The sequence below is a fragment of the Schistocerca americana genome, chromosome 10 (genome assembly GCF_021461395.2).
Source record: "Schistocerca americana isolate TAMUIC-IGC-003095 chromosome 10, iqSchAmer2.1, whole genome shotgun sequence".
Taxonomy (NCBI): domain Eukaryota; kingdom Metazoa; phylum Arthropoda; class Insecta; order Orthoptera; family Acrididae; genus Schistocerca; species Schistocerca americana.
Window position 1 is genome coordinate 91,910,316 of NC_060128.1, and position 26,530 is coordinate 91,936,845.

The following is a 26,530-nucleotide window of genomic DNA, read 5'->3' on the forward strand; positions in this document are numbered from 1 at the left end:
TAATGGCACTTAGTGCCATCACATGTGAGGTAATGCATAAGGATGTAGGAAGTTAGTGACATACCTCTGTGCCAACAGTTTTCTCAGTCACTAAGAGCCATGACGTGAAGTCAGAACAATGACTCCCCACACTGATTCCGGGAGTAACTCCACTCCACCTATCAAGTACTTCAGAAGAGTTGGACCTTTTCCCAAGCCGCTGGCCTACTTACCAGCAATGGTCATCCAGAGTAGAGCAGAACTATTATTCACCACGGAGCGTACTGCGATGCTTTTCGTCAGCAGTCTGTACTTCCCAGTCGTGACACACAGCAGATGCAGTTGTTTGTGTTGTGGTGTTAATTGCAGTAACAGTAATTCCACATTATGATTCCTGCTGGTCTCTGGTGAGGGTTCCAAATGACACAGAATGTTCCAGGGAGCCTGTAACTCATTCTTAGATCGGAGGTCCAGTTGTAAACTGGTTAAACGAGGGGGTTAAAAACGCAATAATATTGCCATTGGAGGAGCTTGAGCAGTATGCATTTCTGCCACTAGGCATGTATAGCACAACGTATGGCCATTTCAGTGCCATGTGTTGTCGACCCGGCTTGTTCTGTTCATCTGCACTGATTGTTCTTGCTGGCGCCATTTTGTACTTGTTTCCTTTTTTTAATGGCAAGTTTAAATGAAAAATGCTGCTGCAACTGTTTTAATGTTGAAAACAGCTTACCAAGATGACGCTATGTGAAAAACTCAAGTTTACGAGTGGTTTGCTCGATTTCAAAATGCCGATATGTCGATTGATGACAAAATTCGTTCTGAATGTCCATCAGCTGCCCGAATCAACGAAAATATTGAAAACATTCGAGAGCTTGTGCTCGCAGACCGTTGACAAACAACTGATCAACTGTCAGAGATGACTGGGTTATTTACGAACTCGGTTTAGCGAATTTTAATCTAAGATTTGGGAATGAAAAGGGTTGCTGCCAAGTTTGCTTGTCGGGTTCAGACATACAATCAAAAGGTACGTCGAACTGAAACATGTCGTTCTTGGAAACAACAGCTTGAAACTGATACAGATTTTCTGTCAAAGGTCTGTTGATGACTCATGATGCTATAGTTACAACCCAGAAAAAAGGCAACAGTCACCATCAATCAAAACTATTATTTGGAAGTCTTAAGAAGGTTGCACAATGGTGATAGTAAAAAAAAAGAAAAGAAACGATTTGTGGCGGGCAGGAGACTGGTTCTTTCATGAGGACAATGTACCTACACACACACAACCGTCTTTGTTAAACAGTTTTTGGCTAAAAATCCCACAGTTTCGCTGCCCCACGCACCTTACTCGCAATTCGTGGGCGATTTTTTTCTTGTTTACATACATGGAAAGGGGCCATGAAAGGACGCAGATTTAGCAACACTGAAGAAGTTGAAGAAGAAAACTAGGGAGGAGCTGTCGGCCATTCCTAAAGATGACTACAAAAATATTTCGAACGATGGAAGCACCAGTGGGACAAATGTATTAGCTGCAACGGAGAGTATTTTCGAGGGGATAAGGTTGTTTTGTAAACAATTTGAAAATATATAGCTTTTAAGAAATAATTGCTTTTTTGGGTGCCCCCTCATAATCTGCTTGGTGCACTATACGGTGATTCTCTGTTGTTGTGGTCAGTCTGTACGACGACAGTTAGTATGCCTGCCCACGCATTCCTGTGCAGCCCAGCATTGTGCTACTGTCTCATCCAAATGCCCCAGAAACCTGGATGTTGCATGATTTGACCATCCAGCCAGATGTTGACCCACAGTGAGGCATCTTTCAAAGTTTTTCAGGTGCTGAAAATGCTGTCTCACATGAGTATGCATCATCATTCAATGCCTGATGCTGTTCATGCAAGTTGTACACCCTACCAGGCCTGGTAACAACACTAAACACGAACGCTAATGCACTGTTCTACCTATAACTCTTATCATTTGCATACTTGCTGATGGTATATATGTATGTTGAGCTACATTGACGTCAGGTTCAATATTCCAGGTGCTTCACTTTTGTTGTCGGACAATGTAGTTTTGCATCAAAGACACCATTCCAGTGGAATTTATGAAAACTGGCTCAAACTGCAAAGGCATACGCCAGTCTATATAAAACTGTCAATGATGAGAAAGTGAAAAGAATGAAAGAATATTTTCTCCTCATTTCAGATGGCGGAACACTCCGGATTTGACTGCATAAGAGTCCGTGGCTGATGGGTAAGTGGGTGTTTCTCTGTTTTTTTCTTTGGATAAAAAAATTAGTAAAAAAGACATAAGAATAGTAATGATACATATTCAGATAACAAGGATTGTGCGTAATTTGAGTGTAATTATTAGAAGATAAAATGTTTCACAATTATGATTACAGTGTATGATTTCAGTTGGCCACTCTGTACCTCGCGTATTTGAGCAATTCAGTGAATAGCACACATTTATCATTAAGCCAATTGGGTTTTTGCATCCATGATCAAAGTGTGAATCACATTTTTTAGTGGTCTCGGTTTCTGATGTTTCCCATTCATAAACAAAGGCAGTATATAACCGCCTGAAACATTTCCACACACAACGACAGTGGCTCTGTCTTTATTCTTTTTAAAGCCCCTTGCGCTGGACTCCTCAGCTCGCGCCATAACACACCAGTCTCACCAGTGTTGTAAATTGTGTGGGGACAACTTATGCTTATCAACAAGCTTCTGACACGTTGTTTTCTACTCATTAGCAGCACACACACAAGCAGATTTAATTTCACCAGAAACGTTTACTTCACAGATACCATGACTTAGTTTGAAATTACTCTTTATGAGAATGAAAGAACGTCATCTGTGGGAAGATCTCATTTCCTCACGAAAAAAATGACTTTTCTATTTTTAGAAGGTCAAATTGCTATCTATGCACTGAACCACTTACACAAAACTTAATCTGCAGTTTCCAGCTTAAGTTGTTTCAGAGTTTGTCTAATTTCTAGATTCGTAACTGAAGCAGACTGTGACACAAATTTTTGAATCTGTTTTTGTTTTTTTTTATATTATATATGATTGGAAAACGCGATATTAAATTCACTCATAATATAGTTTCTATTCTCGCCTTTTTCCAGTCCTCTTATGATGTCGAGTTCCAGGTGGATTGTCAACGTCACACGTTTGAGTTTTGTCTTTTTAAGCGCACTTTTATACTGCTTGGAAAAACATTCACCGTGCATACGAACTGTTTGCACAATGACTTTGTTAAACGAAAACTATAGTCATAGGAATTAACAAATATTAATGCTCTCAATTGCTTTTTAATAGAAAAAATAAAGTTTTTTCATGTGTAAATGGCAAAATATTTCTTGCTATTTTTCTCGCGTTCTTACTCTCTTGGCTATCTCCGTACATCTATGGTTCAAATGGCTCTGAGCACTATGGGACTTAACATCTGAGGTCATCAGTCCCCTAGAACTTAGAACTACTTAAACCTAACTAACCTAAAGACATCACACACATCCATGCTCGAGGCAGGATTCGAATCTGCGACCGTAGCGGTCGCGCGGTTCCAGACTGTAGCGCCTAGAACCGCTCGGCCACCCTGACCGGCCTCTCCGTACATGTCTCAGACAAAAGTTTTGAAGTTAAAATACTAATATGTTTTTTGAAATGAATCCCATTTTTTCGTAGAAGATGAAAAATAGATGTGCAACTCTTGCACTATACTGAAAAAACGTGTACTGTAGCAGTTTAAATTATGCGTCGTTAACAAAAAAAAAAAAAAAAAAAAAAAAAATGATTGAAAAATCTCGTGTTAGAAATTCTAAAAATCTCGTGTTAGAAATTCTGAACGAAGTTATATAACATCAACTCTTCTAGCTTTTCTGTTTGCAAAATCGTTAATGATGCTGCGAGTATCAATATCATCTAAAATGTTCCCTTCTATCGATATTATGGCGGAGTTGTGGACAATCTTTATCGAATCATTTTTGAGCGCAAGTAGTTTTTTTATTAATTTTAATTTTGAGAAGGCTATTTCTGCATTTGCTACTGTGACTGCGATCGTTATTAAAATTCGCAATAAAATTATGAGATTAGGGCATATGGCTGTTAAATTGTCTAAAAATATAAATTCCATAATTTTTGTTTTGTCATTGTCGAAACCTTTAAAAAAGGACTGACATGACATAATTTCTTCGCAGAAATCTTGTGAAAACAAATACTAAATATGTTGTTGAGACTAAATAACCTACGAAATCTTTCTTTTACGGACACTAGAGCCTGGTCTAAAATGTGAAAGCAGACATTAACCTTGAAATAGGTTATCGAGTGAGTTCGAGACACCATTTCTTCATGTTCATCACCAAAGGTTTTCGGAGTTTTCCGGCATCTTGAGGGATGTACCACGTTCATCATCAAAAGTTTGCGGAGTTTTTCGGCGCCTTTAGGGATGTTTAAGTTTCAAACTCAGTTTCAACTGTGCAGCAATTTCTTTAGAATTATTTACAGCTATTTCAAATTTTTCATCACTTCAACCGCCAATCACAAAATTTTTAAATTTGCTAAAGCATCTAAAGCAATTTGCATATTCACATTAATAGGCTGAAGAATTTGACAAAGAGGAAGTTTTGGTTATTTCGTATAAAGCACTATAAATCTCTGGTAGATTATTATGCGATGGTCTTACGGATCTGTTCTACGTGACCATCTTGTCTCAGATAGAAGTTTTGAAGTTAAAATACTAATGTGTTTTTTAAAATAAATCCCATTTTTTCGTAGAAGATGAAAAATATATGTGCAACTCTTGCACTGTACTGAAAAAACGTGTACTGTAGCAGTTTAAATTATGCGTCGTTAACAATTAAATATAAACTATGGGTGGCAGGCGGTACATAAAAAGTCGGCGTATTTAGCTCCAACAATCCCTTCTGTAAAAAAAAAAAAAAAAAACCAACGCCAGTAACAAAAAGATGGACAAAAATCTTAGAGGTGCTCTCTTATATCCAACTGTCGTGAGTGTGTGTTCAAAGAAACGAATCTAATAATAGAACTAATTTGTTCCACACATGAATAATCGGGGTATAGTCAAGCATAATTGATAAATATTCATTGGTTCGGCAAAAATTTAAAATGTGACTTTGGTTTTGGATTGCAAGTACAGAAACCATTTCTTTTTTAAATATATGGATAAAAAATCGTAGGCCTAGATCGTTAAATCTCCTTTGCTTGATAATCATTTTCGGCTTAATGACGAGCCATTTTGAGATCAATAAAAGTATTATTATTAAATTCCATATACACAAAGAGTCAGGAAGTATTCTCTGAAAGTATTTCTGTGGAGTGTAGCAGCCATGTATGGAAGTGAAGTGGACTATAAGTGGTTTAGACATGAAGAGAAAAGAAGCTTTCGAGATGTGATGCTACAGAAGAAAGCTGAAGATTAGATGGGTAGATCATGTAAATAATGAGGAGGTACTGAATAGGATTGGGGAAAAGAGGAATCTGTGGGACAACTTGTCTAGAAGAAAGGATTATTTGGTAGGACATGTTCTGAGGCATCAAGGGATCACCAGTTTAGTATTGGAGAGCGGCGTGGAGGCTAAAAATCGTAGAGGGAGACCAAGAGATGAATACATTAAAAAGCTTCGTTAGGTAGGTTGCAGTAGTTACTTGGAGATGAAGAAGCTTGCACAGGATAGAGTAGCATGGAGAGCTGCATCAACCCAGTCTCTGGACTGAAGACCACAACAACAACAACAATATAGGCAGCGTGGCTGAATATTTCTGCAGAGGACTTCCAACGACTTTTTGAACCTATGTCACGTCGAGTTGCTGCGCTACGCCGGGCAACAGGAGTCGTACACGATATTACGAGGTATCCCACGTCTTTTGTAACCTCAGTGGGTAATAGTCACCAGGCTGATGACTGATATACACAGAATCAATAAAATGTTTATTGATCTGAAGATGGCTCGTTAGGGAGCTGAAACTAGTTACTAAGTAGAGTTTTAGCGATCTTGACCTAGGCTTTTTATCCACATATTTCAGCATAACAGATCAAAAATCTACCAATTTGATAATATCAAACATCATTTCATTTTGAGATTTGTCTCGCAGGTACGTCGACTTTATCATTCATCATGAGTGTTGTGTGCTCAGTAATATTTGGTTCGAATTTTTCCGACATTTCAGTACATTTCAAAAAATTACCATTCTTTTGGGCATATAATTTTCTGCCCTTTCCACGAAACCCCATGTTTTGTGAGCTCCAAATGAATCACATAAGTGTTGTTCTGGTAAATGCTGTTGGTAGGTGGGGATACACTACACATGGCCTGCACCTGAATAGAATGTGGAAAAATAAGTTAGCTTCTCTATTAGTAGAAACTGTAAGGGGGTCCACAGTCTCACAAGGGGTGATCGCTGTGGTTAATGGATCCAGGCAGACAGATTTTTTAGGTTAAAGCCAAAGTCCAGACAGATTACAAGATAAATAGAATGAAAGAAACTTCATGTACAGCAAATAGGGTTAAAGCTAAGGGCAATATCAACTTACTTCATCAAAATATCAGGGGAACAAAAAATAAAGTAGATGAGCTATTAGTGTGCTTAGATGATCTCAAAAATAGGAATGGGATTGTCTGAACACCATGTAACTGTGGGCATGAATAGTGTCAGTATAAGTAAGTATAATTTAGCATCTTACACTTGTAGATCTAGGATGGATAAAGGAGGAGTTGCCATTATCATAAAACAAGGGGATAAATGCAGTAAGCAAATTTTGTGTTGATCAGCACTTTGAGGTTTGTGCATGTGAACTTCAGCTAGGTAAAGTAGTATTGATATTAGCAACAGTGTACAGGTCCCCATTAGGAAACTGAGAGCTTTTCATAAAAAAGTTTGACTCCCTATTATGCTGCCTGTCAGACAAGAAGAAGTAGTTATTAATATGTGGTGATTTCAATGTAAGCTTTCTAAATAATTCTGAGGGAAAGGTGAACTAGAAGTGTTATTAACAACATAGAATCAGTGATCAATTTCCCTACACGTATAGCTCAAGACAGTAGCACGCTAATAGATGAAGTGTTTGTACAGAAAGATGATGTAAAACAAACACATGCTTTCCCGGTGGTAAATGGATTGTCAGACCATGATGCACAACTGATTAACTTACAAAACATAACAGGGTGTACAGTTCGGAAACCATTAAGTAAAAGTGTAAGGTCGCTCAACCCAGTATCTACAGAGCACTTTCAAAGAAAGCTTAAAGTACACAAGTAGCTAATGTATTTAACAACCATTTCTGAAGTGTAGGAGAAAAAATTGGTGGGAACAGTTGAAAAGAAAAAGCCAGGCAGTACACGGAAGAGCCTGTTTTGAAAAAAATTTGTCAGAATAAGTTTCACCTAACAACCTCTTGTGAAATAAGTAAAATTATTAAATCTTTGAAAAATAAATGTTCTGTCAGAGTAGATGACATCTCTAATAAGATATTAAAACAATGTGTAGCAATTACAGCCGATGTTGTGAATCACATATGTAATCCATCATTAACTCAAGGTATTTTCCCAGACAGGTTAAAATATACCATTGTCAGTCCGCTCTACAAAAAGGGGGACACCACAGATGTCAATAATTATCGGCCAGTATCCTTGCTTACAGCATTTTCAAAAATCTTCGAGAAAGTAATGTACTCAAGAGTGGTTAGCCATCTCAACAGTAATGGGATACTTAGTAAATCACAGTTCGGATTTCAGAAATGCTCTTCCACTGAGACAGCAATATAAAATTTCACTATCTACATAATAGAGTCTTTAACTAGTAAAATGTCACAATAGGAATTTTCTGTGACTTGTCCAAAGCTTTTGATAGTGTGAACCATGACATTATGTTACAGAAATTACAATTCTGTGGTATAAATGGAATAGCATATGAGTGGTTTAAGTCGTACCTACAGAACAGGAAGCAAAAAGTTTCCTTACGTGGGTCAAGTGATTTAAATAAGTTTGCCTCTTCATCTAACTGGGGTGAAATTGTATTAGGTGTTCCACAGGGTTTAAATATGGGTCCCCTTCCGTTCTTGATCTATGTGAACGACCTCCCTTCCTATCTGAAACAGGAAGCTGAACTGACACTGTTTGCTGATGATACAAGCATCATTATTAATTCAGTAAAAGAAACTCCAATTGAAAGTGATACAAATAAGGTCTTTGGAAAAGTCATTAATTGGTTTTCTGCAAATGGGCTTGCTGTAAACTTTGAAAAAATACAGTACATCCAAGTTTCTGCTACAAAAAGTACAGTTCCTTCAATTAATATAGCACATCAACAGAAGTCATTGCACAGGGTAGAGCATACTAAGTTTTTGGGTGTATACATAGATGAGAATCTTAATTGGAAAATTCATATTTTGGATCTTCTAAAGTGACTAGGTTCAGCAACTTTTGCAATCAGAATAATTGCCTGTTTTGAGGATATAGAAATTAGTAAGCTAACATACTTTGCATACTTTCACTCTCTGATGTCATATGGAATAATATTTTGGGGTAACTCAACATTTAGACAAAAAGTATTCACTGCTCAAAAGAAAGTGGTTAGAATAATGTGTGGGGTTGATAGTCGCACATCTTGTAGGCATCTTTTTAAAAGATTGGGAATTCTTACAACAGCCTCACAGTACATTTACTCACTAATGAAATTTGTCCTCAGCAACTTGGACCAGTTTAAAAATAATAGTGACATTCATGATTATAGTACCATAAAAAAGAAAGACTTACACTATCCTTTACTCAACCTATCTTTGGCACAGAAAGGGGTATGCTGCTATAAAAATTTTCGACAAATTACCAGATGAAATAAAATGTCTGACAGACAGCAGTAATAGCTTCAAAAATAAATTGAAATCATATCTCCTTGACAACCCCTTCTATACCATAGATGAATTCTTGAATAGGAATAAATAAATCTATAAATCTATAAATATAGTATATGCATTTTGTGCCATTTAAGGGAATGGGGTAAATAATAGAAATATTAATCCTTAACTCTGATATATATATATATATATATATATATATATATATATATATATATATATATATATATATATATATGTGTGTGTTACAAAAAGGTACGGCCAAACTTTCAGGAAACATTCCTCACATACAAATAAAGAAAAGATGTTATGTGGACATGTGTCTGGAAACGCTAAATTTCCATGTTAGAGCTCATTTTAGTTTCGTCAGTATGTTCTTCCACCTACGCTCAATGGAGCATGTTATCATGATTTCATAAAGGATACTCTACGTGTGCTGCTAGAAAGTGTGCCTTTACAAGTACGACACAACATGTGGTTCATGCACGATGGAGCTCCTGCACATTTCAGTCGAAGTGTTCGTACGCTTCTCAACAACAGATTCGGTGACCGATGGATTGGTAGAGGCGGACCAATTCCATGGCCTCCACGCTGTCCTGACCTCAACCCTCTTGACTTTCATTTACGGGGGGATTTGAAAGCTCTTGTCTACGCAAACCCGGTACCAAATGTAGAGACTCTTCGTGCTCGTATTGTGGACGGCTGTGATACAATACGCCATTCTGCAGGGCTGCATCAGCGCATCAGGGATTCCGTGCGACGGAGGGTGGATGCATGTATCCTCGCTAACGGAGGACATTTTGAACATTTCCTGTAACAAAGTGTTTGAAGTCACGCTGGTACGTTCTGTTGCTGTGTGTTTTCATTCCACGATTAATGTGATTTGAAGAGAAGTAATAAAATGAGCTCAAACATGGAAAGTAAGCGTTTCGGGATACATGTCCACATAACATATTTTCTTTCTTTGTGTGTGAGGAATGTTTCTTGAAAGTTTGGCCGTACCTTTTTGTAACACACTGTGTATATAAAAAAAATCTTGTTTCATATGTGCATTTCTTGTGCACTTGACACGTTCCACATTGTAACGGCTACTGTACCGCGCAATTGATCAATGGAACACGCAACCAACTAACCAACCAACATGTGTAATCCTTTTAATGACATTGTACCAACGCTCCTTTCCGGCGTCTACAAGTTTTTGATACGCACTGTCGACAGTTTTTTTTATTGAAGACTTATTCAGCTTAGTCCATTTTTTATAAATATTGAAATGTACTGAACTTTCCTCGTTTCTATTTGAATACAAAGTTAAATGTTGCCAGTCACTGATTCCCCCACAAAATTCGTTATGTTTTGTTTCTGAAAGCTTACAACATAACCAGACCACAGCATTTTTCGCATCTGAATGCAGTATCCATTCTCTGCGATATTTCTCGCCGTTTCCTAAATGCCTTTCAGGATAATAAGTTGAAACCCTACGATCTGACGTGTCATGCGACGCGGATAATCATGCTTTTTGATTTGTTTGGGGTGGGCTTTCTATCAAATACCGCACCACTCCAGAATTTAAAACTGCAGGTTAGGCTCCAGGATCATCTTTAGAAATACTCGGTAGCGATCTTTGTATCCTTGGAGAAAGCGGTCCGAGCGGTGACGTCTGTATGTTTATGGAAACCAGACATCATTTCAACGGCGTCGACTTATAACTTGTTATCTTCGTTAGCACTCAAGAAATCTGAAATATTAGGAAAAAAATTCTCTTACTTCTTAAATAAATTGATAGTACGAGAAAAGCGTGGCGCAGTGTCAAGTGGCACAAAATATTCTGGTACAATTTGCGAAAAAAACCACTCTCCCTCTTAATTGAAATTTAATACAGCAGTATAAATTATTGTTAGTGAATATTTCAAGAAAGACAAAGAAAACGTGAAGTCACGACCGCACTCGCGCACGTATGCGTGACATACCGAGGTTGATATTGTGGCAAAGAAGCTCGACTCTCATTTCAGTCGCTCGGTTAGTCACCAGATTCGGATTTTCCGTGGTTGTCAATACCGTATGAAGCAAATGTCGTTGTGAGGGAATGAAATGACTACGCACACTCACGTCTCTTCCAAATACTCCGTTTCTACATCATACTCCGCAAGCCACCTAATGGTGTGTGGCGGAGGGTACTTTCGGTACCACTATCTGATCCCTCCAACCCTGTTCCACTCGCGAATAGTGCGTGGGAAGAATGATTGTCGGTAAGCCTCTTCTGTATTTGCTCTAATTTCTCGAATTTTCTCCTCTTGGTCAGTACGCGAGATGGATGTGGGGGAAATAATATGTTGTCCGACTCCTCCTGAATACTGCTGTCCCGTAATTTCAATAGTAAATCTCTCTCTGATGCACGACGCCTCTCTTGTAACGTCTGCTGGTTGAGTTAGTTTAGCATCTCCGTAACGCTCTCTCGCCAGCTAAACGATCCCGTGACGAAACGTGCCGCTTTCGTTGGATCTGTCTCCTCTATCAGTCTGCGTGTTGGCGATCCCAGATAGATGAATAATACTCAAGAATCGGGCGAACAAGCGCCTTATAAGCCACTTCTTTTGTGGATGAGTTACATTTCCTTAAGATTCTTCCGATGACTCTGAGTGTGGTGTCTGCTTTTTCAACTATCTGTTTTATGTGGCCATTCCACTTAAGGTCACTCTGGATAGTTACGCCTAGATATTTCATGGCAGACGCTCTTTCCAGCTGTTTGTCACCAATAGTGTAACTATACGGTAGTGGATTTCTTTTCCTATGCGCAATATGTTTCTAATGACCTTAGCTGTCGACCTGACGTAAAACTAACTTCCTGTCGTCGTTCGGAGTGTGTGCAATGGATTGGTCCTACAGGGTGTTTCAAAAATGACCGGTATATTTGAAATGGCAATAAAAACTAAACGAGCAGCGATAGAAATACACCGTTTGTTGCAATATGCTTGGGACAACAGTACATTTTCAAGCGGACAAACTTTCGAAATTACAGTAGTTACAATTTTCAACAACAGATGGCGCTGCAAGTGATGTGAAAGATATAGAAGACAACGCAGGCTGTGGGTGCGCCATTCTGTACGTCGTCTTTCTGCTGTAAGCGTGTGCTGTTCACAACGTGCAAGTGTGCTGTAGACAACATGGTTTATTCCTTAGAACAGAGGATTTTTCTGGTGTTGGAATTCCACCGCCTAGAACACAGTGTTGTTGCAACAAGACGAAGTTTTCAACGGAGGTTTAATGTAACCAAAGGACCGAAAAGCGATACAATAAAGGATCTGTTTGAAAAATTTCAACGGACTGGGAACGTGACGGATGAACGTGCTGGAAAGGCAGGGCGACCGCGTACGGCAATCACAGAGGGCAACGCGCAGCTAGTGCAGCAGGTGATACGACAGCGGCCTCGGGTTTCCGTTCGCCGTGTTGCAGCTGCGGTCCAAATGACGCCAACGTCCACGTATCGTCTCGTGCGCCAGAGTTTACACCTCTATCCATACAAAATTCAAACGCGGCAACCCCTCAGCGCCGCTACCATTGCTGCACGAGAGACATTCGCTAACGATATAGTGCACAGGATTGATGACGGCGATATGCATGTGGGCAGCATTTGGTTTACTGACGAAGCTTATTTTTACCTGGACGGCTTCGTCAATAAACAGAACTGGCGCATATGGGGAACCGAAAAGCCCCATGTTGCAGTCCCATCGTCCCTGCATCCTCAAAAAGTACTGGTCTGGGCCGCCATTTCTTCCAAAGGAATCATTGGCCCATTTTTCAGATCCGAAACGATTACTGCATCACGCTATCTGGACATTCTTTGTGAATTTGTGGCGGTACAAACTGCCTTAGACGACACTCCGAACAGCTCGTGGTTTATGCAAGATGGTGCCCGGCCACATCGCACGGCCGACGTCTTTAATTTCCTGGATGAATATTTCGATGATCGTGTGATTGCTTTGGGCTATCCGAAACATACAGGAGGCGGCGTGGATTGGCCTCCCTATTCGCCAGACATGAACCCCTGTGACTTCTTCCTGTGGGGACACTTGAAAGACCAGGTGTACCGCCAGAATCCAGAAACAATTGAACAGCTGAAGCAGTACATCTCATCTGCATGTGAAGCCATTCCGCCAGACACGTTGTCAAAGGTTTCGGGTAATTTCATTCAGAGACTACGCCATATTATTGCTACGCATGGTGGATATGTGGAAAATATCGTACTATAGAGTTTCCCAGACCGCAGCGCCATCTGTTGTTGAAAATTGTAACTACTGTAATTTCGAAAGTTTGTCTGCCTGAAAATGTACTGTTGTCCCAAGCATATTGCAACAAACGGTGTATTTCTATCGCTGCTCGTTTAGTTTTTATTGCCGTTTCAAATATACCGGTCATTTTTGAAACACCCTGTATTATGCTCCACTGTAGCTTTTAACAATTCATCTGCGAGAAATTAGCTCTCAGAAAAAAAAGTTATTTTTATGAAACTATACATATTGTTTTTTATAGTGCACTCTTGAGAAGTGTGGGAAGAATTGTGGGTTTCAGTCCGCGACACATGCACAGACACAGACATGCAGAAAACGGAGCACACACACTGCAACTGTAGAATATGGCCGGCCGGAGTGGCCGAGCGGTTCTAGGCGCTACAGTCGAAACCGCGCGACCGCTACGGTCGCAGGTTCGAATCGTGCCTCGGGCATGGATGTGTGTGATGTCCTTTGGTTAGTTAGGTTTAGCTAGTTCTAAGTTCTAGGGGACCGATGACCTCAGAAGTTAAGTCCCGTAGTGCTCAGAGCCATTTGAACTTTTTTGTAGAACATATGCTTGGATGGATTCGAGTACAGCCCACAAAAGTAATGCATTTGCGCTAGGTGTTGTACTACATTTACAAGCAATTTTGGAGTATGGAACGGGAAGTCATGTCACGATCGCATGGGTTCAAAAAATGGCTCTGAGCACTATGGGACTTAACAGCTATGGTCATCAGTCCCGATCGCATGGGTAGAAGCAACATAAAATCGGGAAAAGAGTGAAAATACGTATAAATCGAGGGAAAATATGCCGAAATGGGGGGGAAATTGAGGAAGTACTTGCATGTCTTTTGCTTGGTGCAGGACAATTTTTGTACGTGGGAATGAGTATGCTATAGCAAGAGGAACACGAGAGAACGTTGACATGGAAGCACCGGGAACCATGCGAGTTGACTGCTGTCTTTAATGCTCTCCTGGAAAGAAAGTGCGCTGGATCTGCATTAAAGAACGATAGGAAATAGGTGGAGTGCTCTGTCGAGAGGGAGAAAGGGAGATGTTGCTGCAGGTCATTTATAACGCATTTAATCATTTTTTCCGTTCTTCTCTCGGGATGCATCAGTTGTGTGGTATAACCTGCGATCGACTCCTGTAGAATTGCGTGCTCTGTGTGCGATTTAGAGCACTATCTACATGTGATCGTTAACAGAAAATGTCTCCAAATCACAGCGTTAGAGGACTTCCAACTCATCTGTAATGAAACATGTACAGCGATAGAAAACCTGTTTCGGTAACCTCCTCTAGACGAATGAGGATGTATGCTAAGTAGCCCTTTCTCTGCCATATCTTGGACATAAATCGAGTCTTCTGTTTCATATAGGTAGGAAACGGCTGTTACTATACTTTTCATATTCGTCCTATCCTAAAGGCACGCAAATGGATCATCGGAGAGAGGGCAAGTCTTAGGATTTGTTAGTAGGTTGGTGTATAAGAAGCGCAGATATTCTTGTAGAAAATCAAACAGCACATAAGTATGTCAGCAACATGACTATATACGTGTGAAAAACCATGGAAAAAATATGGAAGAAGACATAAAATCGGTAAAGTTCGCGGAAATCCTGGTGTAGTCACAAAAAATTGATGAGAGAGATGTGAAATTCGAGGGAAATACCATGAAATGTGTAAAATCGTGAAAACCTAGTAAAATTACGGAAATCGACTGGGAATACATAAAATTAGAGACAAATACCATGAAAAGAGTACTGAGCAAAATCAAGAAAATTGCGTATTCTGGAGGAGGAGAGTAGACTGATGCTACATGTACCCATCTTAATAGAAGAGAGAGGAGGCATTCTAGAGACGTGACGTCAAGGCGAAACAGCAATATTATCCCGCACATGAGCAATACAGCCAAACAGCGGACCATGACTTGTGTGTGCAAGGGGAAGGTTACCAGGGACAGTGGTAAACTGCAGTAAGACTGTTACCATCTCCTTTGGCTACTAATCGTAGTGTTTATTTCCTCCTATGATGTCATTGTTCTTCGTATGCATTTTTGGCTGTCGATGAACATAATATAGGGTTGTTGTGAACATATAATAATTTCCTAACCGTAATCGTACATGAACAGCAAGTGACATACACAATCTTTGTTTCTGCTACAAAGAATCGATGTTTTCTTTGGTGTGCAAGGTAGTAGTTTTATCATGCACTGGGAGGTGTATTTCTTTCATTGGAATATTAACGGCATTGCATTCCTCACGACTAATAGGTCAGAAGCTGTACCGCTCTCGCGTTATAGTGTATTTTAAGTGCAGAACCTTGTAGCCTTAGGAATGCAGGTGTTCATGTTCTCACTTAGGGGACAAGTATGGCGAGGGGGAGGGATTGTCGGAAATGCGGTCTGGGTTGGTCTTGATAAAAACAGCATTCTCTGCCCAGTCACGGGTCTTACTCGCCTGTCATAAGCTGGGGGATGTTTCTGTTACCATCACACTGCGGTGGTCCGGTTTAATGTTAAGCTCTCTCTATACAGCTTACTTGTTGAAGAATGCGGGCTCTGCTTTCTTGCAGCGCCGATGTCTTCTGCTAACACGGGACGCTTCTCCGAATATTTCACTGTTCACTGCTGGGAAGGGGAAATTTTCACTCTCTCTCTCTCTCTCTCTCTCTCTCTCTCTCTCTCTCTCTCTTCTTATTTAAAAAATACGCCACTCTTGGAATATCATTCAATGCACCAGAGCATATTTATTTCCACTTTGTACAAAAAAAACAACTAAACTTTATGACGTAAGCCCACACACTACCGGGCACCCGGAATCAGTTAATTACACATTTCTGAACACAATTAATACATAAGCTTTTATCGTGGCTGACTATCCACGTCCACTCCACGTACTCTCAATAGCAGTTCAACGTATAATGAACAGTCACTATCTCGAGTCACTCCATTTGTTTTTCAATACAAAACTACATTACTCTTTGCAACCGGCCACGGAGCTTCCGGGTCGTATTTGATTATTCCTGGCAGATCGCGCTGAACACTTGCCAGCGCCGACGAATTATCTCCCTTCCAGTTTCGCCTGCACAAACAATAAATGGGTGCAGTATCCCATGCTCATCCTTACGCCCTGCTTTAAAATGACGCGTGTTCGAAACGGCTGGAACACAAGTGTCTCCAGACTTTCGTAAAATTCTGGGGGCACTACAACACTCCATAAGAGCTTAACTATGTTCCAGAGTATTATATTCCACAGGGACCTTCTTTTGCAGTCTGATGACGACCTGCACGCCAACTTAGAGCGACGAGGTGTTCATTTCGTCCAGCATGTCCATCGTGGTCCGAGGGATAATCAGGTTGCCACCAGTGCCTTCATCTTGGCCTTTGAGGGTGACACATTACTCGAGAAGGTACCCGAGAAGGTCCTGGTGACGGTCTACTGCTGTGTGATGTCAAGCTATATATCTCTCCCCCGATGTGGTGCTTTAAATGCTGAAAGTTTGGGCATATGTCTTCCCGGTGTACTTCCAGCGTCATCTGCCGAGATCGTGAACGTCCTTCAAATCCTAATACTCCATGTGCCCCGTCTGTGTCAACTGCAGAGAGCACCATTCTCCTTGCTCGCCTGACTGTAGGATTTTACAGAGAATACAAGACCCTGGACCGACTGACCTACACTGATGCTAAGAGTAAATTTGAACGCCTACATCTTGTGTGTATGATAACCTCTTACGCCACTGTTACAACAGTTCCACCCCATCAGTTCCCTCACTTCCAGTCAGCTCTCAGAGCCATAAGAGTACACCTGCCCCTTGATGGTGTGGGTACCTCCCTACCTGTTGCTCCTGCACCACCTACCTTGGGAGCACTGCCCCCCCCCTCCTCCCAACCATCGGGGACATCAGTCCCCATTTCTCAGCTGGAGAAGCTCCTCTTGCTAGGAAGGGGTCCTTTGGGTCACCCCTTTCCCAGGTTCCTACCAGTAGCAAAGCTGACACCCGCCAGTGGCTGAAGCAACCACAGGTAGCTCGTCGTAGGGCTTCACGGTCCTCCTCAGTTTCTGAGACTGAATCAATGAAGCCCTCCCAGCCAGACAAACCTAAGGAGCAGTGAGAGAAACCTAAAAAGAAAAAGACCCCGCAAGAACCCAGGCATAGTGGTGGCACCTATACCACCACTACCCACAAGCTCTGTGTCTGAGGGTGAGGTGGAGATTCTGTTGTCCCCTGAGGACCTAGATCTCGTTGGACCTTCAGACACAATGGGTGTTGCTCGAACGAGTACTCAGCTGGTGGCAGCAGGTGACTCTTGAGGCATAAACTGCCTCCTTGAGTGCTTCATGCCTTCCCAGCCTCACCATAACATCATCCTCCAGTGGAGTTGCTGTGGTTTTTCCACCACCTGGCTGAGCTACGGTAACTGTTAAGCTTTACACCTGCTTTCTGCATTGCCCTCCAGGAAACCTGGTTCCCAGCATTGTGAACCCCAGCCCTCCTTAGCTATAGGGAATATTACAAGAACTCTAGCGAATATAATAGTGTGTCAGGTGGAGTTTGTGTCTATGTCCTGAACTCTGTATGTAGTGAACCTGTGCCCCTTCAAATTCCTATTACAGTTGTGGCTGTCAGGCTAAGGACAACGAATGGAATAACTGTGTGCAACATATATCTTCCTCCAGATGGTGCAGTACCCCTGAACGCATTGACTGCACTGATTCATCAACTTACTAAACCTTTCTTACTTTTGAGAGATTTTAATGCCCATAACCCCTTGTGGGATGGCACCATGCTTACTGGCCAAGGTAGAGATGTCAAATCATTACTGTCTCACGTCGACGTTTGCCTCTTAAATACTGGGGCCCCCACACATGGGACCCCCACACATTTCAGTGTGACTCATGGTTCTTACTCGGCCATTGATTTATCACTTTGCAGCCCAGGATTTCCCCCCATCTGTCCATGGGAGAGCCCATGTTGACTTCGGTGGTAGTGTCTACTTTCCCATCTTCCTGTCATTTTCCTGGTGTCATTCCCCCAGATTTCTATCCAGATGGGCTTTAAATAAGGCAGACTGGGAAGCTTTCACCTCTGCTGTCACCGCTGAATCTTCCCCACATGGTAGCATCGATGTGGTGGTTGAGCAGGTCTGTAGAACAGGCAATTAAAGAGCGTCGGCGGGCCCTACAGCGACATAAGCGGCACCCTTCCCTGGGGCACCTAATAGCTTTTAAATGGCTCCGCACCCACATCCACCAGCTTATAAAAAGATGGAGTGTTGGGAGAGGTACGTCTCGACCATTGGGTGCCATACGTCACCTTCCCAGATCTGGACAAAGGTCAGACGTGTTTTTTGGTACCAGACCCCATAAGGTGTCCCTGGCATTAACATAGATGGCGTGTTATGTACCGACGCAAACACGATTGCCAAGCACTTTGCTGAGCACTATGCTCGAGCCTCTGCATCGGAGAATTACCCCCCAGTGTTTCGCACCCTCAAATGGCGAATGGAAGGGATAGGTCCTCTCGTTCACTATACACCACAGTGAACCCTATAATGCCTCATTTACAGAGTGGGATCTTGCACATTGCCCTGACACAGCTGCTGGACCAGATCAGATCCACAGTCAGATGATTAAACATCTCTTGTCCCACTACAAGCGACATCTCCTCGCCATCTTGACCCGGATCTGGTGCGACGGCGGCCGTGTGGTTAAAGGCGCTGCAGTCTGGAACTGCAAGACCGCTACGGTCGCAGGTTCGAATCCTGCCTCGGGCATGGATGTTTGTGATGTCCTTAGGTTAGTTAGGTTTAACTAGTTCTGAGTTCTAGGGGACTAATGACCTCAGCAGTTGAGTCCCATAGTGCTCAGAGCCATTTGGTGCGACGGCGTCTTTCCATCGCAATGGCAGGAGAGAACAATCATTCCCGTGCTCAAACCCGGAGAAACCCACTTGATGTGGATAGCCATCAGCCTCACCAACGTTCTTTGTTAGCTGCTATAACATATGGTGAGCTGGCGGTTGTTTGGGTCCTGGAGTCACGTATCCTACTGCCTCCACTACTCCTGATATTCTTGTACCCCCCGAGTCTGCCATCCAAACTGCCTTTACCAGACGCCAACACCTGGTTGCCGTCATTTTTGATTTACGAAAAGTGTACGACATGACCTGGTGATATCATATCCTTGCCACATTATATGAGTGGGGTCTCCGGGGCCCGTTCTCGATTTTTATCAAAAAATTCCTGTCGATCCGTACTTTCTGTGTCCAAGTTGGTGGTTCGCACAGTGCCTCCCATATCCAGGAGAATGGCGTCCTGTAGGGCTCTATATTGAGTGTCTCTCTATTTTTAGTGGCCATTAATGGTCTAGCAGCAGCTGTAGGGCCGTCCGTCTCTGGTGCTGCTGAGCGGTGCCTACAGGGAGCCATCCACTGGGCGCTATCATGAGCTGTAGCCCATAGCTTCTAGATTTCAGCCGCGAGATCGTGTGTTATGCGTTTCTGTCGGCGTCATACCGTTCATCTAGAACCAGAACTTTACCTTAACGTATCGATTCTTAGGACTGGTTTTTGATGCCCGATTAACTTGGCTTCCTCACCTCCATCAGCTTAAGCATAAGTGCTGGCAGCACCTCAACACCCTCCACTGCCTGAGCAACACCAATTGGGGTGCAGATCGCTCTACGCTGCTGCAGCTGTACAGAGTTCTTGTTCAATCCTTCCTTGACTATGGGAGTGTGGTTTATGGTTCGACAGCACCCTCAGCGTTGTGTTTACTCAACTCAGTGCACCACTGTGGCGTTCGCCTAGCGACGGGAACTTTTAGGACGAGTTCAGTGACCAGTGTCTTGGTGGAGGCCGGAGTCCCTCCATTGAAGGTTAGACATTCACAACTGCTCGCCAGTTATGTTGCACACATTCGTAGTTTCCTCAGCATATGACTTACCGTCTCCTTTTCCCAACAATGGCGGTTTATCTCGTGCATTGGTGGCCCAGGTCAGGGCTTATGATTGTGGTTGGCATCCGTTTCCTTCTGTCTGATCTGGAGTCCTTCTCTTTACCACCTCTACTTGAGGTCCATTCACATACACCTCCATGGTGTAAACCCAGGCTGATGCTTCCTCTGGACCTTTTGCATGGTCCTAAGGACTCCGTTAACCCTGTCGCTCTCTGCTGTCACTTCCTCTCGATTCTTGACGTTCTACGGGGCTATGAAGTGGTTTACACCGACGGCTTCTCCTACGTCCACAGAGGCCATATTGAACAGCATTCCTTGCCCAGTGGCTGCAGTGTATTCACTGCAGAGCTGTTTGCCATATCTTGTGCACTTCAGTACATCTGTTCATGTTCTGGTGAGTCGTTTCTTCTCTGAACTGACACCCTAAGCAGTTATAAGCTATCGACCAGTGCTGCCCTCGCCATGATTGGTAACGACCATCCAGGAGACCATCTATGCCCTGGAACGGTCCAGTTGTTCTGTGGTGTTTGTGTGGCTCCTGGGACATGTTGGAATCCCAGGCAACGAACTTGCTGACATCTTCATGGTATAGCGGTTTTAATGGCCTTTTAGCGCTGGCCTTACGGAACATCGTTGGCGGAGCAACAAAAAATTGTCCCCATTTCGATCAAGTGGTCAGAAAAGACGGTCCTCTCCAATTAACTCAGCACTACCTATTTCTCCACAGAGTGCAGAAAGTGGTAGATATAGCGCTCTACGACTTGTGTTCAGATCCAGCTTAAATTGGAATGATCACATGGACGAAGTTTCAGGGAGGACGGGATAGAGACTGAGGAACAGTTACAAGATGCAGAGGGACTGTGTGAAGCCACGTTGTAGTTTTGCTGTACCAGATAGGTTCGAAAAAGGTGACTCGTTTTGAAGTATGAGAGTGGCATGAGTATGATTCACCAGTAGCTGTAATCATTAAAAGACTTCTCCCTGATGGGATAACAGTTCGATTTTACACAGAGTACGCGAAGGAACTTGCCCCCCTTCTTGCAGCGGTGTACCATAGGTCTTTAGAAGAGCGTAGTGTTCCAAATGATTGGAAACGGGCACTGCTCATCCCCGTTTTCAAGAAGGGACGTCGAACAGATGTGCAGAACTATAGACCTATATCTCTAACGTCGATCAGTTGTAGAATTTTGGAACACGTATTATGTTCGAGTATAATGACTTTTCTGGAGACTAGAAATCTACTCTGTACAAGTCAGCATGGGTTTCGAAAAAGACGATCGTGTGAAACCCAGCTCGCGCTATTCGTCCACGAGACTCGTGGGGGAATAGACACGGGTTCCCAGGTAGATGCCGTGTTTCTTGACTGCCGCAAGGCGTTCGATACAGTTCCCCACAGTCGTTTAATGAACAAAGTAAGAGCATATGTGCTATCAGACCAATTGTGTGATTGGATTGAAGAGTTCCTAGATAACAGAACGCAGCATGTTATTCTGAATGGAGAGAAGTCTTCCGAAGTAAGAGTGATTTCAGGTGTGACGCAGGGGAGTGTCGTAGGGCCGTTGCTATTCACAATATACATAAATGACCTTGTGGATAACATCGGAAGTTCACTGAGGCTTTTTGCGGCTGATGCTGTAGTATATCGAGAGGTTGTAACAATGGAAAATTTTACTGAAATGCAGGTCGATCTGCAACGAATTGGCGCATGGTGCAGGGAATGGCAATTGAATCTCAATGTAGACAAGTGTAATGTGCCGCGAACACATAGAAAGATAGATCCCTTATCATTTAGCTACAAAATAGCAGGTCAGCAACTGGAAGCAGTTAATTCCATAAATTATCCGGGAGTAGGCATTAGGAGTGATTTAAAATGGAATGACCATATAAAATTAATCGTCGGTAAAGCAGATGCCAGACTGAGATTCATCGGAAGGATCCTAAGGAAATGCAGTCCGAGAACAAAGGAAGTAGGTTTCAGTACACTGCTTGAATACTGCTCACCGGTGTGGGATCCGTACCAGATAGTATTGACAGAAGAGAGAGAGAAGATCCAACGGAGAGCAGCGCGCTTCGTTACAGGATCATTTAGTAATCGCGAAAGCGTTACGGAGATGATAAACTCCAGTGGAAGACTGTGCAGGAGAGACGCTCAGTAGCTCGGTATGGGCTTTTGTTGAAGTTTCGAGAACATACCTTCACCGAGGAGTCAAGCAGTAAATTGCTCACTCCTACGTATATCTCGCGAAGAGACCATGAGGATAAAATCAGAGAGATTAGAGCCCACACAGAGGCATACCGACAATCTTTCTTTCCACGAACAATACGAATACGAGACTGGAATAGAAGGGAGAGCCAATAGAGGTACTCAAAGTACCCTCCGCCACACACCGTCAGGTGGCTTGCGGAGTATGGATGTAGATGCAGAAATCGTAAAGCTATCAACGACTCTTATGTGTGCCTGTAGAATCAAGATCGCATTTTATGCTGGGTGACGGTAACATAGTAGTTGAGATCGTCTTTTTAATAGCGCAGTCATTACGCGAAATGTGTGTTGCCGGTGACAGAGTCCTTCTGTGGTCAGCTTCAAATGTCTGTTCTCAGTAGTGTTCCGCGAAAAGATTGTCGTCTTCCCTTCGGGGATTCCCATTTCAACTACGTGGTGAGTGTAATCTGACTACTGAAAAAAAAAACTCGCCAAGCACAGTGACTCTCATGATCAATTTAATTAATTGTTGTTGTTGTGGTCTTCAGTCCTGAGACTGGTTTGATGCAGCTCTCCATGCTACTCTATCCTGTGCAAGCCTCTTCATCTCCCAGTACCTACTGCAACCTACATCCTTCTGAATCTGCTTAGTGTATTCATCTCTTGGTCTCCCTCTACGATTTTTACCCTCCACGCTGCCCTCCAATACTAAATTGGTGATCCCTTGATGCCTCAGAACATGTCCAACCAACCGATCCCTTCTTCTGGTCAAGTTGTGCCACAAACTCCTCTTCTCCCCAATCCTATTCAACACTTCCTCATTAGTTATGTGATCTACCCATCTAATCTTCAGCATTCTTCTGTAGCACCACATTTCGAAAGCTTCTATTCTTGTCTAAACTATTTATCGTCCACGTTTCACTTCTTTACATGGGTACACTCCATACGAATACTTTCAGAAATGACTTCCTGACACTTAAATCTATACTCGATGTTAACAAATTTTTCTTCTTCAGAAACGCTTTCCTTGCCATTGCCAATCTACATTTTATATCCTCTCTACTTCGACCATCATAAGTTATTTTGCTCCCCAAATAGCAAAACTCCTTTACTACTTTAAGTGTCTCATTTCCTAATCTAATTCCCTCAGCATCAATCGACTTAATTAGACTACATTCCATTATACTCGTTTTGCTTTTGATGATGTTCATCTTATACACTCCTTTCAAGACACTGTCCATTCCGTTCAACTGCTCTTCCAAGTCCTTTGCTGTCTCTGACAGAATTGCAATGTCATCGGCGAACCTCAAAGTTTTTATTTCTTCTCCATGGATTTTAATACCTACTCCGAATTTTTCTTTTGTTTCTTTTACTGCTTGCTCAATATACAAGGAATATAATATAAGGAAACATAATTTAATTAATTAGCCTATCAATTTGATATGAGTGACATGCCGGCTGGCATGTGGAGGTGATGGCTAGGGAACCATGGAAATGATCTTTTTTTCGCTGTGATATCTTGTTAACGATTTTGAATCTCACACCTACACAGAGAGAGACGACCACCATAATAAAATCAGATTTATTACCAAATTTATTAAGCGATACTAATATAAACCTAATACTTACAACTTCTCTGTGCTGTTACGTTAAGAGAGGGTCCGGGGCTGAGGAAGTGTCCTGTGACAGTGGGAGACATTAGCCCTCCATCATGAGCCAAAAATGAGCTTAATATTCTAGTCCTGTGATGCAGGACGTGACAGATAAGGAAACATATTTTTCTACCTGATGAAAGAATACTTATAGGGAATATAGTCTATGCCCTGTACAGGATTTCCACAACGATACTTTAGCGATGTGAAAATGTATTATCCGATTTCTTATATCTTCGAAACTAACGCGTATAAACGGGAGGAATCTACGTTCCACGTGAGGAATTCGAGGTGATCAACAACATTGCTGCCGCGGATAGGGTAAAGAGTTTTTTTTAAAAAAAGAAAAAAACTGGGTGGTGCCTGTCAGGATGGAATTGTTTAGAACTGTCCACCTCCGCAGCGCAGCGGTAGCCGTTACCGCCTACCACGCAGGGGGGCCCGGGTTCGATTCCCGGCAGGGTACTGGGTGTTCTGTGTCTCTCATCATTTTCATCATCACTGACACGCAAGTCGCCGAAGTGGCGTCAACTGCAAAGACTTGGAATACGGCGGCCGAACTCCGAAGGGGATAACCCGGCCAATAAATGCCATACAATCATTTCATTTCATGTTTAGAACTACTTTATACTTCCAAGCTGCAGCTGCTTGTTTCGCAATGCACCGCGGCAGGCTGCAGCGGCGGACACGAGTCGGCAAATGTGGAAGTAACGGATTACTTCAGCCTGTGGCGGGTACAAAGAATGCGCCGACCTGTCTCATCTTGTCCATGGCAGCGAGGGCTGGCGAAGTGACCTGTGTGTGTGTGTGTGTGTGTGTGTGTGTGTGTGGTCATCGGAGGTGAGGGTATCATCTGGAGTGCCCCAGGGAAGTGTGGTAGGTCTGCTGTTGTTTTCTATCTACATAAATGGTTTTTTGGATAGGGTGGATAGCAATGTGCGGCTGTTTGCTGATGATGCTGTGGTGTACGGGAAGGTGTCGTCGTTGAGTGACTGTAGGAGGATACAAGATGACTTGGACAGGATTTGTGATCGGTGTAAAGAATGGCAGCTAACTCTAAATATAGATAAATGTAAATTAATGCAGATGAATAGAAAAAAGAATCCCGTAATGTTTGAATACTCCATTAGTAGTGTAGCGCTTGACACAGTCACGTCGATTAAATATTTGGGCGTAACATTGCAGAGCGATGTGAAGTGGGACAAGCATGTAATGGCAGTTGTGGGGAAGGCGCATAGTCGTCTTCGGTTGATTGGTAGAATTTTGGGAAGATGCGGTTCATCTGTAAACGAGACCGCTTATAAAACACTAATACGACCTATTCTTGAGTACTGCTAGAGCGTTTGGGATCCCTATCATGTCGGATTGAGGGAGGACATAGAAGCAATTCAAAGGCGGGCTGCTAGATTTGTTACTGGTAAGTTTGATCATCACGCGAGTGTTACGGAAATGCTTCAGGAACTAGGGTGGGAGTCTCTGGAGGAAAGGAGGCGTTCTTTTCGTGCATTGCTACTGAGGAAATTTAGAGAACCAGCATTTGAGGCTGACTGCAGTACAATTTTACTGCCGCCAACTTATATTTCGCGGAAATACCACAAAGATAAGAGGGATTAGGGCTCGTACAGAGGCATATAGGCAGTCATTTTTGCCTCGTTCTGTTTGGAAATGGAACAGGGAGAGAAGATGCTGGTTGTGGTACGAGGTACCGTCCGCCACGCACCGTATGGTGGATTGCGGAGTATGTATGTAGATGTAGATGCGCTGGGAGCGCGAGACAGGAGCAGACGTGTGTGTGTTGCGTGAGTGAAGATTCAAAATGATGGGTGTTTGCGCTGGGCGTATTGATAACATCCGAATTCCCTCCACTCCAATCCCCGAATGCCCTCCATAGCTGGAGGCACAAGCTGGCGTACGTGTGTGCCCACGACTGTGGCCACGGCTGTCGTTTCCTCCGGTCCCTGAATGTTGGTGTCTGAGGGGTCTGGTGCCCTGTCTGTGGACGCCAGGGATTTGAGGGCGCAGCATGTGCGAGTGTTTCAGCGATATCCGACATCTACACACAGCAACTACTGCTACAGGCTGGGTCGTGGTTTGTGTGTCGCGTTTAGCTATTCTCAATACGTCGGTGGAGTAGTATTTGCTGTTGTCTCTATCCTATCATGCAGTAGGGCTTACGAGTCTAGCTGAGAGAACCAAGTTATTAACTTGAAATTGAAATTTGTGGTAATGTCTTATGGGACCAAACTGCTGAGGTCATCGGTCCCTAAGCCTACACACTGCTTAATCTACCTTAAATTAAATAAAACTATGGACAAGACACACACACACACACACACACACACACACACACACACACACACACACACACTCCAGAGGCAGGACTCGAACCTGTCAAATTAATTGTTTAGCAATTTACAATGAGGTTAAGACACTCACCTCCACCTTACGATGATCCTTCTATATAATAAAATAAATTTTCAACGTTTGAATATCACATGTAAACATTATGCAAATAAAGTAATGAAATTTCCGTTACAAATCGTTCATAGCATGAAATATATCCGAGGTTTTGTATGCGTCGACATTTGGGAAAACAAAC

At 42.6% G+C, this 26,530-nt stretch overlaps 1 protein-coding gene across 3 annotated transcripts in view; it reads left to right on the top strand.

Moving 5' to 3' along the window:
- The window catches only part of LOC124552572 (ubiquitin carboxyl-terminal hydrolase 29-like), a 389,169-nt gene that overhangs the window by 37,754 nt on the left and 324,885 nt on the right, over positions 1–26,530 (top strand). For all 3 annotated transcript variants that reach the window (XM_047126894.1, XM_047126893.1, XM_047126895.1), the window contains exon 2: positions 2,182–2,229. The gene's annotated coding sequence lies outside the window, so the exon portion shown is untranslated. The remainder of the gene's footprint in view (positions 1–2,181; positions 2,230–26,530) is intronic.